The 16,162-nt window shown below is 54.7% G+C and overlaps 1 pseudogene; it reads left to right on the top strand.

The window, feature by feature from the left end:
* LOC111767485 (galectin-9B-like) overlaps window positions 1–13,842 on the top strand; it is a 48,415-nt pseudogene extending 34,573 nt beyond the window's left edge.
* The last annotated feature ends 2,320 nt before the right edge of the window (window positions 13,843–16,162 follow it).

The raw sequence follows: 16,162 nt of genomic DNA, 5'->3' as shown, positions 1-16,162 counted from the left end.
GAGTTCCCTAACAGAGACAAGGAAAGTTTTGTCCCAATGCCCACATATCTCCCAGCGGGATGCTCTCTTTAGGCAGAGTCTGTGGCCAAGCCGTGAGGGGCTCAGAGGGCTGCACAGGGAGGGGTGCGGCCCACCCTCGCCCCACGGAGAAGACACAGGGTTGGTCAACCCCGGTGCCCTCATGAATGCCCCAGCCACATAGGGTGCTAGTGACCCGTTCTCATGGAACAGAGCAGGAGAATGAAAGGAGGGCACATTTCCTGGGGAAACTGGCCCACCCATCAGGGAGCTCGGGGGGAAATCCTGCTGGCTATCACCAGAGGCTTCTTTTTCCTTCTCCACTCACATCACCCTGCTGGTGGTGAAACCGAGGATGGAGAGGTTGAAAAATCTTCCCTGGGCTAGAAGAGGGGAACAAAAACTTGGAGATAAGCTTTGCTAACTGCAGCTGTGCATACTCAGCATTATCAAGTGTTGTGTAAAACCAAACACAGGCTGGTGGGAAGGCGCCAACCAGCAAGGCCACGTGCTGTCCATCCCCTAAATAAAGCCCCAGCATGTGCTCTCCCTCCCCAGAGGAAAAAGCCTCCCTTTTGCCCTTTGGAGAGGTGGATCTGAGTCTCAACGAACTCCCATCTCCTCGTCGGTCTGCCTTTGAATAATAGTAAACATCTTTCCTCACCACAAGCCTGGTGTTTCAGTTTTGTTCATTATTGGCCCTACTACGTGGCAGGGAAAAGAACCTGTGTTTGGGTTCAGTAACATAGGACACTCCAGGCTTCCTGGAGCGAGTGCTGGATGGACTTGCACCCCACCAGCCCGTGCACTCGGAGACTCTTGACGAGAGCGCTGAGCCCTCTGCATGGGAGCCTCAGCTGCAGCGGCCCCAGCATCCTCCGGCCAAAACCTCGATCTGGCTGCCGGGCTGGGCCGGGCCTGTGCTGCGGGCAGCTAAGCCTGTCCTTCCTGCTGAGTGTGTGGGTCACCCCAGCCTGCACTAAAGCAGCTTGGCCAACAGTCCTCGCCCGCCAGGTAGGCCAGCAGGAAGGGATGGTTCCTGGGGACTGTCTTTCAACAACAGAGGCTGGGCAGGCTGCCTGTTTGTCCCTTTGCTCACCTAGATGCATTTTTGTTGACTGACTGATTCACTTGTTTTTCTTTCGAAATTTTATCTTGTCACATTTATAGACTGGGCTGACTCCGGGCTACAAAAAGGAATGAGGCTCAGTGTCTGCCCTCAGAAAGCTCACTACCTAGTACAGGAGGCAGACATAAAGAATACACATAATAATCATTGTCATAATAACAGTAGCATTAGCCTTTGTGGAGTAATGACGATCTGCCAGCATTTTACATGCATTGTCTCTTCAGTCCCCACAATAGTCCTGTGTGTGCAGCTTGCTTGGTGACAGAATAGAGAAATGTGGAAAACATGTAGAAAGGGTGAGCTCTGAAGGTTTAAGTCCCTGACCCATCACTTACCAGCTGTGACCTTGGGCTCAGGAGTCAACCTCTCAGGATTTCTTCCCTTGTCTCTAAAACAGAGATAGCAGGCCCTTGCATGTGGGCTTGTTGTGAAGAACAAATGAGTAGTTACAAGTGCGACCGTCATGGTTCCTGGCACCAAATAACTGCAGGAGTGGAGGAACGTCCGTCCCACAGGCTAATGCACGTGTGTCCAGAGGGTCAGAGAAGGGGCCTAACACACCCTGAGGGTCTCCTCGGATCCCACAGTTTATAATCTCTGTGCATTTTCATGGCGTCTAATTTCATTCTGCTTCTCCATCAAGGGTCTCATTTGCCCCCACCTTCACTGCAATGGGCAGGGGCAGGCCACAGGGGATGGGAGAGCAAGACTCCTCCTGGCCATCCTCACTGGGGAGAAGATGCTGTCCTCGGGAGGGTCCGGAGCACACCCTTCCTGTGCTGAGTGGAGGCTCTCAGTCTATGTGGGGAGCACAGTATGGGGTGACAGGCCCCAGGACAGGAGAACTAATGGAATCCACAATCATGGGCCCCCCAGCCCAGAGGAATAGCTCCCTGACCTTGGCTTCCTCAGTGACAATGATGCCTCCAAAGACTGTGTCCTCCTAAACAGAGCGGCCACAATAGGAAAGTGGGGGTCAGAGAAGCCAGGTCTGGCACTGACCCCCACTGTCCAGGAGCATGTGAGAGAGCCTGAAACTGAGGGACGAGGGGACAGGGATGTCCTCATGACTTTAGGAAGACAGTTGTTGTTCATCAGGCACTGGGTCCTGACGAAATAATGTAATAGTAATATTTTTCCCTAATATTTACTGAGCACCTGAGTACCAGGTATTACACACGCACTATTTCAGTCAATGCTCGTACAAACCCAGAGAGCCAGGTTTTGTGATCACGTCCATTTCTCAGAGATGGAACCAGGGCTCAGAGGGTTCAGTCACCAGCTAGTAAGTGGGCAGCCAGAGTTTGAAACCATGTCTCCTTGCTCCAGGGTCCACGCTGCGACTGCCGTACACGCTGCCTCTGGGGACCCCTTGAGCCTTGCCCTCTCACTTTGGCTGATTTGCTGCTCACCCAGTAGTTCTGGTATAGCACCCCAGGGGACTGCAGTCATAGGCTTTTCTCTGAATGAACACCTGGCCTCTGGGACATACATCAGTCTTTGGTGCATTTAGTCACTGTGAGTCTATAGTTCAGCTCTAGTTGTCCCGCTAAAGCTTAGATCTGGGGCAAAGGGACTGGATTCTGGTGGATAGTTTGTTTTCCGGTGCTGGCCCGGGGGAAGCAGCTCTGGGGCTCTGAGGAAACAGCTCTTGGGAGGCAGGTGGTAGGGGAGGGGGGCATCCTAAAGAGAACACAAGAAGGGCAGGAACGCCAGATGGGGCAATACTGACACAGCCTCTGCTCCATGCTGGTCTCCCCTGCGCCTCTCAGGACTGGAGGGTGATGAGCACCAGGACTCGTGCGTGTGACACAGGGTTCCAGAGCTCCCTCTGGGGGCCGGGTCCTATTGCTGGTGGAGGGAGTAGAAGACAGGCATGAGTAGTGATGAGAAGAGCGATGTTTTGTTTGCATGAAGGGCAGTAACGGCACTTCTTCGGAGGGTGACAACCCAGCACGGCAGTCGAAGGCACTTACTTTGGAGCTGGCCTTCCTGGGTTCAGACACTGACTAGCTGGATGACCTCAGGCAAGTTCTTCTGACCTCTGTGGGCCCCAGTTTCGACGTTTGTAGAATGGGGTGACCCTGTGCCCCTCCCAGGGTTGGGGTGAGGATGGAGGCAGGCAGCATCTCTGGAGTGCCTGCACGTGCCCGACACACACGGCTTCGGAAGGGCTCGGTGTTGGCAGGAGTCTGGGTGCAGCAGGGAAGGCTCCCGAGGAGCTGGTGCTCCCTGAGGTGAGGTCACGAGGCCAGGGTGGGTCCAGGGAGTCTGCAGAGGGGCCGTCTCGGGAGTGAGAGGAGTGGGGCTGTCCCTGCAGTGTGGGGCACAGAGGGCGGCCTTGTGCACCTTTGTGCCCCCTGTGTGGAGGTCCTGTCTGCAGCCGGCCTCATTTCAACCCCGTGAGGTTTGTCATCCCCGCATCACACAAAGAAGAACTGCGGCTCAGAGAGGTTGGGGCCACTGGACACAGGTCCCCGATGGTAAGAGACAGAGAAAGAAGGTGCCTTGATTTACCCCAGAGGAGGGAGGTGCCCACAGAGAACGTTAATGGGAAGACAGGCAGGTGATATGGCCTCTGGGGCAGAACGTTTTCCCCTGGGCGTGTTCTCCATCAGTTGGGGATCCTGGAACCCCGGCCAGGCCCTGCCACTGTATCATTCTGGTGACTGGTTGTTACTTTCCAGTCCTTGGATTCAAAAGCCAGATTTTTCAGATCAGAAGGACAGTCCTCCTGTGGGCAGCATAGACCTCAGACAGGGCCTTGGAGTCTGGACAGGAAAGAGGACCTGTGTGGTCCCCACGGGGTCTGGGAGCTCCCAGGTGAGCCGCTGACCTCCAGCAGCCGGAACCACACTGCTGCCTCCAAAGTGTGGCAGGAAGGGCATGCGGCAGGCTGCGCTGCTCAGTCCCAGCTCCTCAGAGGGCCGGGATGAGGCTGTGGCCACAGGCAGGACAGGACTCGCTGTTTGGTCCAGGGAAGCGCTCGGTGAGCCAGGAGTGAGGATGTTCTGTGCTTCATCGTGAGGAGGAGGCTGTGTGGCGGTTACAAGCATGGGTGCTGGGTTTCCAACCCCACTCTATCACTCACCAGCTGTGTGGCTTTGGGCAAGTTACCACACCTTCCTGTGCCTCAGTTTCCTGTGAAGGTGGCGCTGATAATTGCCGGGGTTGTTGTGAGGATAACAAGATAACACAGATGGGGAAGGTCGGCCACCTGAAGGGCCTTGTGACCCCTGGGCAGCAAGCGAGCTCAGGCCTGTGGCACCTTAATGCCAGCAGAGAAACACATCCTCCTGTGCCATCCAGAGCAAAAGTGAATGTTGCTGTTTCCTGCTAATGATACTGAACCTGAAGTGAGTTCGCTCACCCATTGTGCAGCAAGCCAATCTCTGACACCAGGTGTCATGGAAGAAAGTAGGAATTTTATTTTTGCACAGCACTGTGCAAGGAGAGAAGGCAGCTAATGCTGAAATCCCAAACTCCCTGAAAAGCTAAAAGGAAGAGTTTTTATTTGGGGTTTTACGTAGGGGAGGGGGAGCATATGGCCTTGCTGGTCGGAGCTTTCCCACCAGCCTGTCTTTGGCCTTGAGACTACTTGCAGAGAGGAGGGAGCTTGTGACCTTGCTGGTCAGCAGCTTTCCCACCAGCCTGTATCTCTTTGCGGGAAGGAGATAATCCAGGAGCTTGTCCTTGGCGGTGGTGTCTGTCTCCATGGAGGATAGTGGATTTGGAGCCAGGAAGCCAGAGAGTAAGCAGGGAATGAGTGCTTCAGGTTTAACCCCATATATGCTGGGTTTAATGTGGGAAACTGATATCAGGATCGATATCACTAAGATCCCTGTCTCTCTCTCTCTATCTCTCTCCCTCTCTCTCTCTCACACACACACACACACACACACACACTGGTCCAAATTCCACAGCAGCCTTGGCTGGCCAGGCTTAAAACAACACAAATTTGTTCTCCGAATTCTGGAGGTCAGACATCTAAACTCAAAGCGTCAGAAAGGCTGTTTCCTTCTGGAGGCTTCTCTGCAGGTCTCCCTCTTCTCTGGGACAATCCAAGGGCGTCTCTAGGAGGGACTAGAGATCATTGTCATTGGCACCATTTTAGCCCCCAGGGGAACCAGGTACCTGAAACAGTGGTTTCTCTGCAGCGTCGCCCCTTAGCAAAGTACAGCACATGTCTGGTCAGGTTTTGGTTCACCCAGCACCCTCCAAGCTGCCTGCACCTGAACATGCCAGATGAGTAGGGCCCAGCCCCAGCCAACACTGAATGGCACCACTGCCATCTGCCAATAGCATGTGGGCACCATTAACATAGAGTCCCCGTAGACATAGGGATGACGGGAGGTCGCAACTTGAGGAGGGAAGTGGGCAAGCCCAGAGGCAGGTGATTATGTTACAGGTTGAACTCTGCACACCATGACCCAGAGTGCAAAATATCCCTTCCTGTTTCCCGTAACTGTCCTTATCTCCTTTCCAACCCTCATTCGGCTGGTGTTCAAATATTTAAACATGCCATAAAATGTACTCCAATGAAAGTCCTCACGCCCAGAGAGCCCATATTTATTCTACGTCTCCTCTTTCACTTTATTTCATTTCATTTTTATTTTATTTTGTTTTGTGGTATGCCTCCGCTTTTGGACCCCATCTTTGTAGGTCTAGTCCATCAATTGCACGTGTAGTTTAATTTTTTTCTCTTCTTTCCCAGTTGAGCAGACATGGGCCGGCCTCCAACCAGTGTCCACCTGGTGCTGAAGGCTCTTGTAGGCACATTTCCTAACTTCTGTCTTTGACACAAATTTGTAATTAGTTGCTAGTATCAATACTGTACTTTAGCCACTTTCTATTGATTTGCAGAAAATCACATCATAAATACAAAAGGCAATAAATGCAAACAACAAAGTGCTAATGAAGGGAAAAGAGGATGGCAACCAACTGAGGATGGCAGCTCGTGCAAGTTCCCGCACTGACGCCAGTAAAAGGCGAGGCCCCCTGCCACCCCTGCCCCATTCCTGCCATTGGTGGAAACCAGGCTACATGTGTGACTCTGATTTCCCTTTCCTGGGTTTGCTGTGGACTTTCAGGCTGGCCGCAGTGACAATGACATTCCCTTTTGTTACTGGACACAAACACAGGTTCTTCACCTGCCATCCAGAGAGGACAGATAAAAAGGGGAAGGCCAGGCTGATGGCAAGGAAAGGGTCTCTATCTCTGGTGATGTCCCCTGGCAGATGAGAGTCAGCCCTTAATTCTCTCCTGGAAAGGTGGGAGGCTGGCAGCTGTAAAGGTTCCCAGGAGTGTGGCTTCTTCTAGGGAGCGGGAGCCTGTGGCCCTGCTGCTTGGCACTTTCCCACCAGCCTGCCTTTGGCCTCGTGAGGCTGTTTGCAGGGAAAAGGATGGCGAGAGAAGGGAAGCCTCTGCTGGCTGCGCTTGGTCGTTTGCCTCTCTGACTGGTGGTGGATTCCAGCACCAGGAAGCCAAGGATTCGGGGTCATCTTCTCGAAGAAGCTTCAGCTTCTTGATATTCTCTGGATATCAGTTTCCTTGTAACAGAACTTGGAAGGGCCTCTAAGCAGCCAAAAGGTAGCAGGAGGCCACCTGGGCTCTAACAGTTTCAAAATTCTATTTGCCTTCTGAAGGTCAAGGATATAAAGTTTCAAAAACCAGTATTTACAGATGAATGAAGCCTAGAGAAGCAGGGGAAGGGGATGGGTGCTTTGGATTTTAACCCCATATATGCTGGGTTTAAGGCAGGGGCACTGATAGCAGGGCCAGAATCACTTACACTTCCACCCTCGGGTTGAAGAGGGCGGGTGTGTGGTCCGTAATGCAAAGGAGAAAGTGTGCTGGGGGCTGGAGGAGAGCAAGATGCACCTGTTCTTTCAGAAGGGAGTCCTTTTGAGCTCATTTTCCTGGAGCAGAGCTCACATTTCCAGGTGAGCAGGAGCTCTCCTCCCCTCCCTCCTGCTGCCCGTCCCCTCAGTGCTGACAGGCCTGGGCAAGAGCCTTGAAATAGTCACACCCATTGAGATCTGGCTGAGCAACACCATAGACAGATGACAGGACCATTTCCTTTAAGGGTGTTACTGATGGCTGCAGGCTCCTTATGCACCTTCACCTGCTCTTCCAGGGGCACATGTTGCTTCTTTTACTCAGGGAGTAAAAACTATATAAGTCACCTGGGGTTCTTTGGCCTCCTGTGTTTTTTAAGTCAGAGTTCGTTCCATTCCTCTGCTGTAGCCATTGGTCCATCCGGGTCCCTTGGAACAGTGGTTTTCCGACAACATTATTGCAGCCTTTCTCCAGATTCTATGAATGGCTTAGTTTGGCAAGGCGTAGCCAATTGCTTTTGCCAGCAGAGCCAGGTCTCTGGGCTTGTGAAGATGGGTGGGGTGAGTATATCTGTGTCTGCATTTCTCTCTGAAGGTGGTTGCTCTCATCCCCTCCATGTGCAACCCGAGGTCACCTCTCCTCTGTTCCCTATGAACATTTTGGGCGCATTTAAATAACACCCAGGTGAGCCATGAGTAGACACATGAACCGACTGCAATAGACAAACAACCATAAGAACTAAAGCAACAATAAGAGTCAAGTGGAGATTGAGTGTGGACGCCCTTTTGATCCCACGCATGTTCCTCCAACTGGCACAGCTCTGCAGGCCGGTGCCCCTGACCTACAGGAGATGGATGTGAAAGACAGACGCAGGTCTTAATTTCTAGACGCAGGGGACCTGGAGGCTCAGGTGTGCTCCCCTTCCTGGCTGGACACCCCTCTCCTGGAACATGCGCTCATCTTGGCAGGTGATGGTGAACAGGAGACACTTTGTGTAGTACCCGCACCGTGGGCCCTTCCAATTTGTGGACACTCTCTGTCACCAGCACAGTGCAGCTGTCCTACATCAGCCGTCAGGTCAGATGGTCCACCTGGCACCTGTCTCAGGGGCTGGGGGCAGTGCTCAGTCTAGCTGTGCCTAGGCCCTGCTGTGTGACCTCAAATCCAGGTGACTCTGGGGACACACTTCCAGCTCCTGGGTCCCATCCTTCTTGTGTTGCTGTCTCTGTCCAGAACACCTGCCTCAGTCTCCCAGACTCCTAGGCGACTCCTCTGTCACTCTCTATTTCCACCCTGGTTAGGAGGCTGTGTGGTTCTAGAAAGAACCCAGACTTGGGAAGCGAACTGAATGTGTCACCAGCTGTGGACCCTAACACGCTTCTCAGCCCTGCTTAAACATCTGACTTTTATGTTTGACGCAATTCTCTTGTCTTCTTGCAAGGTGCAGTTGTTCCATTACCTAACACCTTGGGACCTTGATATTATGTGGTTTTCTGCTATGTTCCAGGAAGAAGCTCTAAGCAATAAGCACCCTGGTCCCAGTGGCTCTGAACCGGCCCAGACCGCAACCAAGACTGACACTCCGCAGGTGGGCAGAGAGTTCTACTAAAGTAACCTGCCCTCACTAACACCACAGATTCCCCTCCTCTGGGAGGGGTGAAGCAGCCATTTTTAGGTCATGCGATGTATATAAAAATATGGTTTCAAACCACGTGTGTGTAAGCTCGTGCCCACCCCTACATCCAATGATAAATCTTCTCCTTTGAGGATTCATTCCCTACCCCAAGTAAAGCTACCCGACCCCCATGCTCAGGGGGGGCAGAGCTTTGTGAAATTGTTCCACATGGTCTTGATTTTCCATTGCTTCATGCTGCAAATGAAAATTCTGCTATATCAAACGACTACTTCTGGTGCAGTGAGATGTAACTCCCAAGAAGGGACCTTCGTTTGTTCTGGTAACAAATGCAGCTCAGATTCCACCTCTGCTATCCTCATTGGCTGTGGGATCTTAGACAAGCGACTTGGCCTCGCCCAGCCTCAGTTTCCTCATCTGTGGAAGGGGCACCGTCGCTGCAGCCCCACGGGTTATTGTGCGAGTTGACAAGGCGGTATGTGTCAGAGGTTACAAAATTGCCCCTGTGGGCCCACACCGGGGTCTGTTTGACCATCTCTCTGTTTTAACATTTTTTTGAACATGCTGCCAACGCGTAAAAGGTCAGGAAAAGTTTTGCAAGAAGAGAAAGTTCTCAAGCTGGACGGTGGTGGTAGTTACACAACAATGTGAATGTACTTAGAGCCATTGAACTGTAAACTTAAAAATGGTTAAGATGGTACACCTAATTGTATTTTATCACAATTTGTAATACAGTGTCAGGAAATGTCACACAGAAATCTGGATTTCTGGCTTTGTGTGGAAACTGGGAGGTTGGAATGTGTTGCCCCCACATGCTGCAGGGCCCAAGAGGCTGGATTGGAGCTGTTGTTACCACTTTCAGTATTGAGTGCACTCCTGAGATGAGGACAACATACAGAGGCCCTCGGCAAATACGAGCTCATCTCTGGGCATCATCTCTTATATTCCTACCTACCCAACTGTCTCACATACAGGGATAGAGAGAGAGAGGGAGAGAGAGAGAGAAGGAGACAGAGGGAGATGGACAGAGAGAGATGCAGAGAGAGGAGAGAGAGAAATGGAGAGAGAGAGGGAGAGATGGAGAGAGAGTGAGAAAGAGAAAGGGGTGCACGGAGAGAGAGCAAGATCCTGCTGTCACCTACTGGAGCCTAATTGTCCCCGCTGTCCTTCCACGTGGTCCTGAGCACCCTCCCGCCCCCCGCCTGCCTGGCTCTCTCCCTCTGGCCCCAGTTCATGCCTATCCACCCTTCCTTGGCTTTGTTAATTCTCTCTTCACCCTGTGGTGCCTTTTGTTTGAACAGAACACCTGCACAGCCCTACCCAGCCTGTCTTCTAGATGAGGCAGTTCTCCCAGACTGCCTGTTTCCCACACAAACCCAAGGGGCACAAACCGCAAGTGAGTTAAATGTGGAGAGCCTGGGAGGAAGGGCAGTTAGCAGGAAGGACAGCGGGACCAAGAGGCTGGTTTCGGTCAGCAGGCCAGCCAGGGCCTAAAGCCCCACCAAGGGTTCCCTCTCTCCCTCCACCAGGTACCCAGAGCTGGGATGCAGGGGTCATCCTTGGTTCCTCCTCCCTCGCTTAAGTTCTCTCCAGGGCACCAACACCATTCCCTCCAGAAGCCACTGCCCTGGTCCAGGTACCTGACCCCACATCTGGAGGACCGTGGTCTAGTTCCCCACTCCCCTCACCCCCACGTACTGCGGCAGCGCCTTCCTAAAAGCAAATCTGATCGCATCCTCTCCCTGCTGAAAAATCCTGGAGGACCCAAGTCCTTCTAAACAAAACCAAACTCCCCAGCAGGACATGCACCATCCTCCCCAGTCTTGCCCCAGCACACGTCCCAGCCTCAGCCCTCCCGATGAAGCTCACACAGCCTCCACTGCTCACTCGAGGCTCCCTGGGGCCACCAGGCTTTTGCACATGCTGTCCCGGGGCTGAAAGCACCATTTGCTACTTCATCCACAGCCAACCCCTGAAGGCCCTTCAATGCTCTGCTTATATGTCACTCCTGGGGGGCATCTACCCTGCCTAGAGGATCGCTGGATGTCCCCCTGCCCCACCTCCCATGTGCCCATTGACTTTGTACATCTCTGTGCCTTACCAGTCACCATGTCCCACTGTAACTGTGCTTACCTGTCTGTCCCCATCATTCTACCCACTACTTTGCTCCACCCCTGAGCCTTGCAGGCTGGGACTGTGGCTTGTTCAGTGTGTATCCCCAGCATTCTGCACCTTGCTGGGCACACAGGAGACACCAGGTAAGTGAATGTGCAATGTGGTTTGCACAGACAGTAGAAGAGGAAACGAGTCAGGGCGTGAAGATCAGTCAGCTGGCGTTGGCGGACAGGGTCCAGTACAGGAAGGGGAGCAGGACCTTCGCCCTGCTTAGGATCCTGGAGCAGTGAGGGCAGGGGAAGGGGTGTCTGTCCAGCCAGCCATCATGTGGCTCATCACGGTCCAGCTCGGGCACGGTCCAGCTCGGGCACCTGCCTCCTGCCACGCTGGCTGCAGGACTGGTGGGGCTCCAGGGAGCCCTTGCAGGGCAGCCCCACTTGGGCCCTGGATGGGGGAGGACAGGGAGGGTGGACACAACCAGACAGAACTGGGCACCATTTTGAACTTTATCACTTGCTCCCTGGGTGAGCTTGGGCAAGTTGCTTAACCCAGTGAGCCTGTTTGCCTCACTGGTGGAACAGGAGCTAAGCTTGCCTCCCTCAGAGAGCACTGGAGTCCGAGCCTCGTACATGACAGGCCCTCAGTAAATGCTAGTTTTCGCCTTCTGGGAGAAATATGGCCCTGGAAGCAATGGCAGCTGAGGGAAGCTGGCTGGTCTACATCAGACAGGTCCTCCTCTCCCTCAGCAATAAGTGCCAGGCAGAGCCCAAGAATGAGGTGTCCTCCCTTTATTCACTCAGTCACTCATTCATTCCACAATTATTCATCAGCTACTCTCTTAGGGCCCACCTTGTGCAGGAAGCACCCCAGGTGCTGGGGGTACAGCGTGGAGCAGACAGACTCCCTGCCCCATGGGGTCCGCAGTTTAGGAGGCAGAGGAACAAGAATACAAACGCATGGACAGACCCTTGCAGATGAGAACAAGTGCTCTTCAGAAAGCAAAACAGAATAGAGGGATAGAGTGAGCCCCGGGTCAGGGGCCGCACTACCTTAGACTGGGACAGCTCTCTGAGGAGGCCAGCGCGCCTTGAGACCCCAGTGGCAGAAGGAGCCGCCTCCCAAAGACCTGCAGGCGCATTGGGGTGGGCAGCGGAGGGAGCCGCTGTTACTGCAGAGGTGGAGTCCTGGGCGTGGCCTGTCTGGGACCAGGGGCCCGGGGCTCCCAGGTGGACAGTGAGGACAGAGAGGTGTGGGTGGGGCGGCTGAGGCCCGGCTCACACAGAGCAGGTGTTCTCAGCCCCGACCACACATTCAAATCCCTGGGAGCTTGAAGAAGAGAAATCAATGCCTGGACCCGCCCTGGGCCAACGAGTGGGTGAGCCTGGGCCTCCGTATTTGTAAATTCGCCCTGATGCTCCTCCACCAAGGTTGAAATGACTGATGGCGACCTGTGAGGGCCATGGAAAGAGCTGAGATTGTAATACAGTGAGTTGGTGTGTGTCAAGCCAGAGGGCAATGTACTTTGATTTCTAGGTAGCTGAGGGACTTTGAGCAAGTGACCTAACTACTCTGTGGCTCATTTTCCTCATCTCAAAATGGGCTAATAATAACATCAATCTCATAGAGATGTAAGAATGAAATGAAATCCTTATCTGTGACATGCTCAGGACAGTGTCTGGTGTGCAGAGAGTACACAAGTGTCACCTATTGCGATATAGATGTTGACATTTTCACAAACGTGGCCAATGGCATTCGGAGAGTGTTTGGAATAGAAAAGACAAGTTAGGAGGCTGCCACTGCAGGAGTGCAGGCCCAGAGCCCTCCTGTGCGCCGGGTTCTAGGGACGTGGACGGACAAGCCAGCATTCCTGCTCTGGAGGCTCAGGGTCCAGTTGGAGAATGAGGATGGGGTGGGGACATGGCCTGAGGAGGCTCCTGACTTGACTAGGAGGGTGTCAGGAGGTGGGGAAGGCAGGGAGGCTCGCTTTCCTGGAGGGAGGAGGGAGAATCCTGAAGGGCGATGAGCAGTCATCCGTGTGGGCAAGGGGAGCAGAGTGGGGAGCACAGGAGGAAGGGCATTCTGGGAAGTGGGAACAGAATATGCAGAAGCACAGGGGCAGGAGAGCCCGGGACGTGTTGAGTGAAGAATGGATCCTTCAGAGCGGCTAGAAGGCAGGTGTGGGGCCTGCTCGATCAAGGTGTGAGGAAGGAAGGAGGGAGGGAGGGAGACAGGAGCCTGCATTTAGGTGTGAGGACTTCCCAAGTGGAGCGGAAATGACGTGGCCTCTCTGTCCAGGTGCGCATCACCTGTGAAGCCCACTGCCTCAGGGTTGAGGTGAACGGTGGGCACCTGTGTGAGTACGAGCACCGCCTGCAGAACCTGCCCAACATCAACAAGCTGGAAGTGGCGGGCGACGTACAGCTGAGTGATGTTCAGATATAGGAAGGATCCCTGGCCTGGGGTCGAGGGCTGGGACATGTTGCTGTCTGGATCTGCTCATCACCTCCACCTTCCCCGTCCCTGCCCCAGCCCCAGCCCTCCCCAGCCTGCCGAGGGTCTCTTTTCTGGGGAGACCACGCCCTTGTCTGGCCCTGCTGACTTCCAGCCTGGAGTGCCTAGGGGCAGCTGACTGAGACCACTTTCTTTGGTCGGGGCAGGACCTGGGGCTCCAGCTGCCCAAATCCCTCCCTCCGAGAGGTGTGGTCCCCACAGGTTGCAGGCCCAGGTTCAGTCTCCTTGGCAGAAAGGGAGGGTGCGGGGCCTTCCCAAGCACCCGGCCCAGGCCCACACCCCGTCTGCCTCTCAGCTGCATCCCCAGCCCAGTCAGCTCCAGTCAGTCCCAGACCAGCAGCTCTTCACTCCCCATGGGAGTGGTCTCCTCGGCCCCTCGCTGTCTCCCAGCTTCAGCCTCTCCTGCATCTGCACCAGCCCTTCCCTGGATCCAGGAAGGCTCCCTGATGACACCCCGCTGGTTTCCCCCAACTGACGGGACCCTCCTCAGCAGGGGGCTCTCCCCTCCCCATGTCCCTCAAATGAAGAAGGAAAAAGGCTTGTTGGCAGACCTATGGGTTGATAGTGGTTTATTAAAGACAATTTGGAGTCTCTGGAATTGGGAAGGTCCTGGCTGAGGGCAGTAGGAAGAGACAGTGTGGGCTCATTTCGATCAGGTGTGTGTGTGGGGGGGGGCGGCCTAAAGACCACACCTGCTCTCAGTGTGTCTCCACCAATGCCACAAGGGTGTGGGAGAAAGCAGACCAGGCTCAGGCCTCTTGGGCAGGAATCTCTGATGCAGACGTGTTGGGAAGAGAGAAGAACCCAGGAAACAGCCCCACGTTCCTGAGACGGGCCAAGAGCTGGGCCAGAGCCCGAGGGGGCTGAGGGAGGACCAGGAGGACAGATGGCAGGGCCAGACCATCCTGTGTCCCAGCTGTAGGAGGAGACAGTGAAAGTCAAGAGAAGCTGACTTGGAAGAAAGACCTGTTTGTGGGGTCCCAGTTTGGTTCCCTCAGTCCTAGTGGTTGGAATGTGGTGGGGAAAGTGGCTCCATGTGTGGGGTTCTGCCATCTGCTGGGCCTTCAGGAGGCCCGACTCTGTTTCTGCACGATGCCAACACGTCCTGCCAGCTCCATCAAGTTCTAGCGCCTCGGGAACCAGGGTGGGGCTCAAAGCGTAGTCCTCAGCCCAGCAGCAGCAGCACCTGGGAGCTTGTTAGAAACGCAGCAGCTCGGGCCCAGGGCAGCCCTCCTGGGTCAGAGCCTGCACTGTAATGAGAGCCCAGGGGGTTCGTGTGCACCTTGGAGGGTGGGAGGCACCAGATTAGGTGACGGAATTGTTGACCACGTCCCGGATGCACTGCTGGGACACCCATCGGAGTAGGAGCGGGAAGGGGAGCAGTGGGCAGGGAGCCAATGACACAGAGGCCAAAATCGTGCTGGGGACAGATTTGTCCAGACCCCACTGAGCCCCCGGCTGACTTGCTTCCTCGTTCTCACTGGAGAAGGAAACATGGCTCAGCCCCTGAGAAGCCTTCCCCGGGGAAGATGTGTGTCCTTCACTCTCTGCCAAGTCCTTGACACGCAGCCTGACCTCACCTGCTTTCTCACCCAGGATGCAAAGATGAGAGGGGTCATCACGGAGCTGGAAGCCGCTGGCACTGAAGGGGACAGAAGGAGAGAGGCCCCGCTCCTCAGACACCTGCGCTGATGCACGTGCAGGACACGGGCTGCAGACCTGGTGGTGTGGTTGAGGGTCATACTGTTGGGAGGTGGAGACAGTGAGCTCAGATTAGATTTCCCAAGACCTGCGGGCTGCTTCAGTCTTCTGCCTACGGACACCATCACCTCACCTTGGGGGCCTTTTGAGAAAAGGCCTGGGCCTCACTGTTCTCTGGGCCCCACCTCCACTGGCATCTCTGTCCCTGCTAGAGTCCTGGCCTCGCTCCAGAGCAGAGGATAGAATGGAGAGGCCCCGTGTGAGCCCAGTGCCTTCTTCATGGGCCAAGGGGCCCAGAGTGGCACCTAAACTCCAGATCCCTCCCTTTCCACCCAGAACTCCCATGGCCCGGTGGCTCCACAATGGATAGAGCGGAGGGGTGCTTACCTTCGCACAAAGCCAGGCCACAGGTCTTGGGGCTTCAGGCTACAGAACCACGTGCTGCAGAAGCCCTGCTGCAGGGATCCTGACCATCTGCGGGGACAGTGCAGACCTGACCGATGTCGCCCCCTAGCGCCCGTGCGGGACCTGTCCCCGCAGCTCCTCCCACACTGACACGCCTCCTCCAACAGCCCACTCAGGAGCTCTGCCGGCTTTAGTGAGAGGCTGGTTTCCTCCTGGTTCTGAGATCCACCCTCTAGACACCCAGAGCTGGTGAAACGTGGAAGGGACTAGAGAGTGTGCAAACCTCTCCTTTGGTCAATGCAGAAACTGGGTCTCAGAGGGAAAATGACCTGTACAAGGTCACTCAGGCAGCAGTGGAGTCAGGTCACAGCTCAGCTTCCCCGACTCCTACTCCAGTGCTCCCTCCAAGAGCTTCTCCAGAGACCCGCCCAGCCCACCACTCAGCTCCGATGACAGTAGCATGAAGTGGCCCTGCAAGGTGGCCACAGTCACTACCCCAGAGTGACCATGAGTATAGCACTTGCTGGTAGGAAGCCTGGGTGATGGGACAACCTCCTGAGCATTCTGGTCTGCTCTGACGTCTCTCTGTCTCCCCAGGTGTCCCCTCCTGGGCTTGTGGAACCCCCTCCCCTTTCTCTGGGTTACATTCCCTTCCAACGGTCCAGCATTAAAGGGGACCTCCAACCAACTTGAGAAGTCCCTTTGGTTTTCCTCTGAATGCAACCTCGCTCCCAAAGGACATGCCTGCCTGTCCTTTCTCGGTCTGATGGCAGAGACACGGTCTGGGTGGATGCTCTCTCGCAAAGCACAGA

The sequence above is a fragment of the Equus caballus genome, chromosome 11 (genome assembly GCF_041296265.1).
Source record: "Equus caballus isolate H_3958 breed thoroughbred chromosome 11, TB-T2T, whole genome shotgun sequence".
NCBI lineage: Eukaryota > Metazoa > Chordata > Mammalia > Perissodactyla > Equidae > Equus > Equus caballus.
Note: the sequence above shows the minus strand (reverse complement) of the source record. Positions and strands in the feature narration are given on the sequence as shown.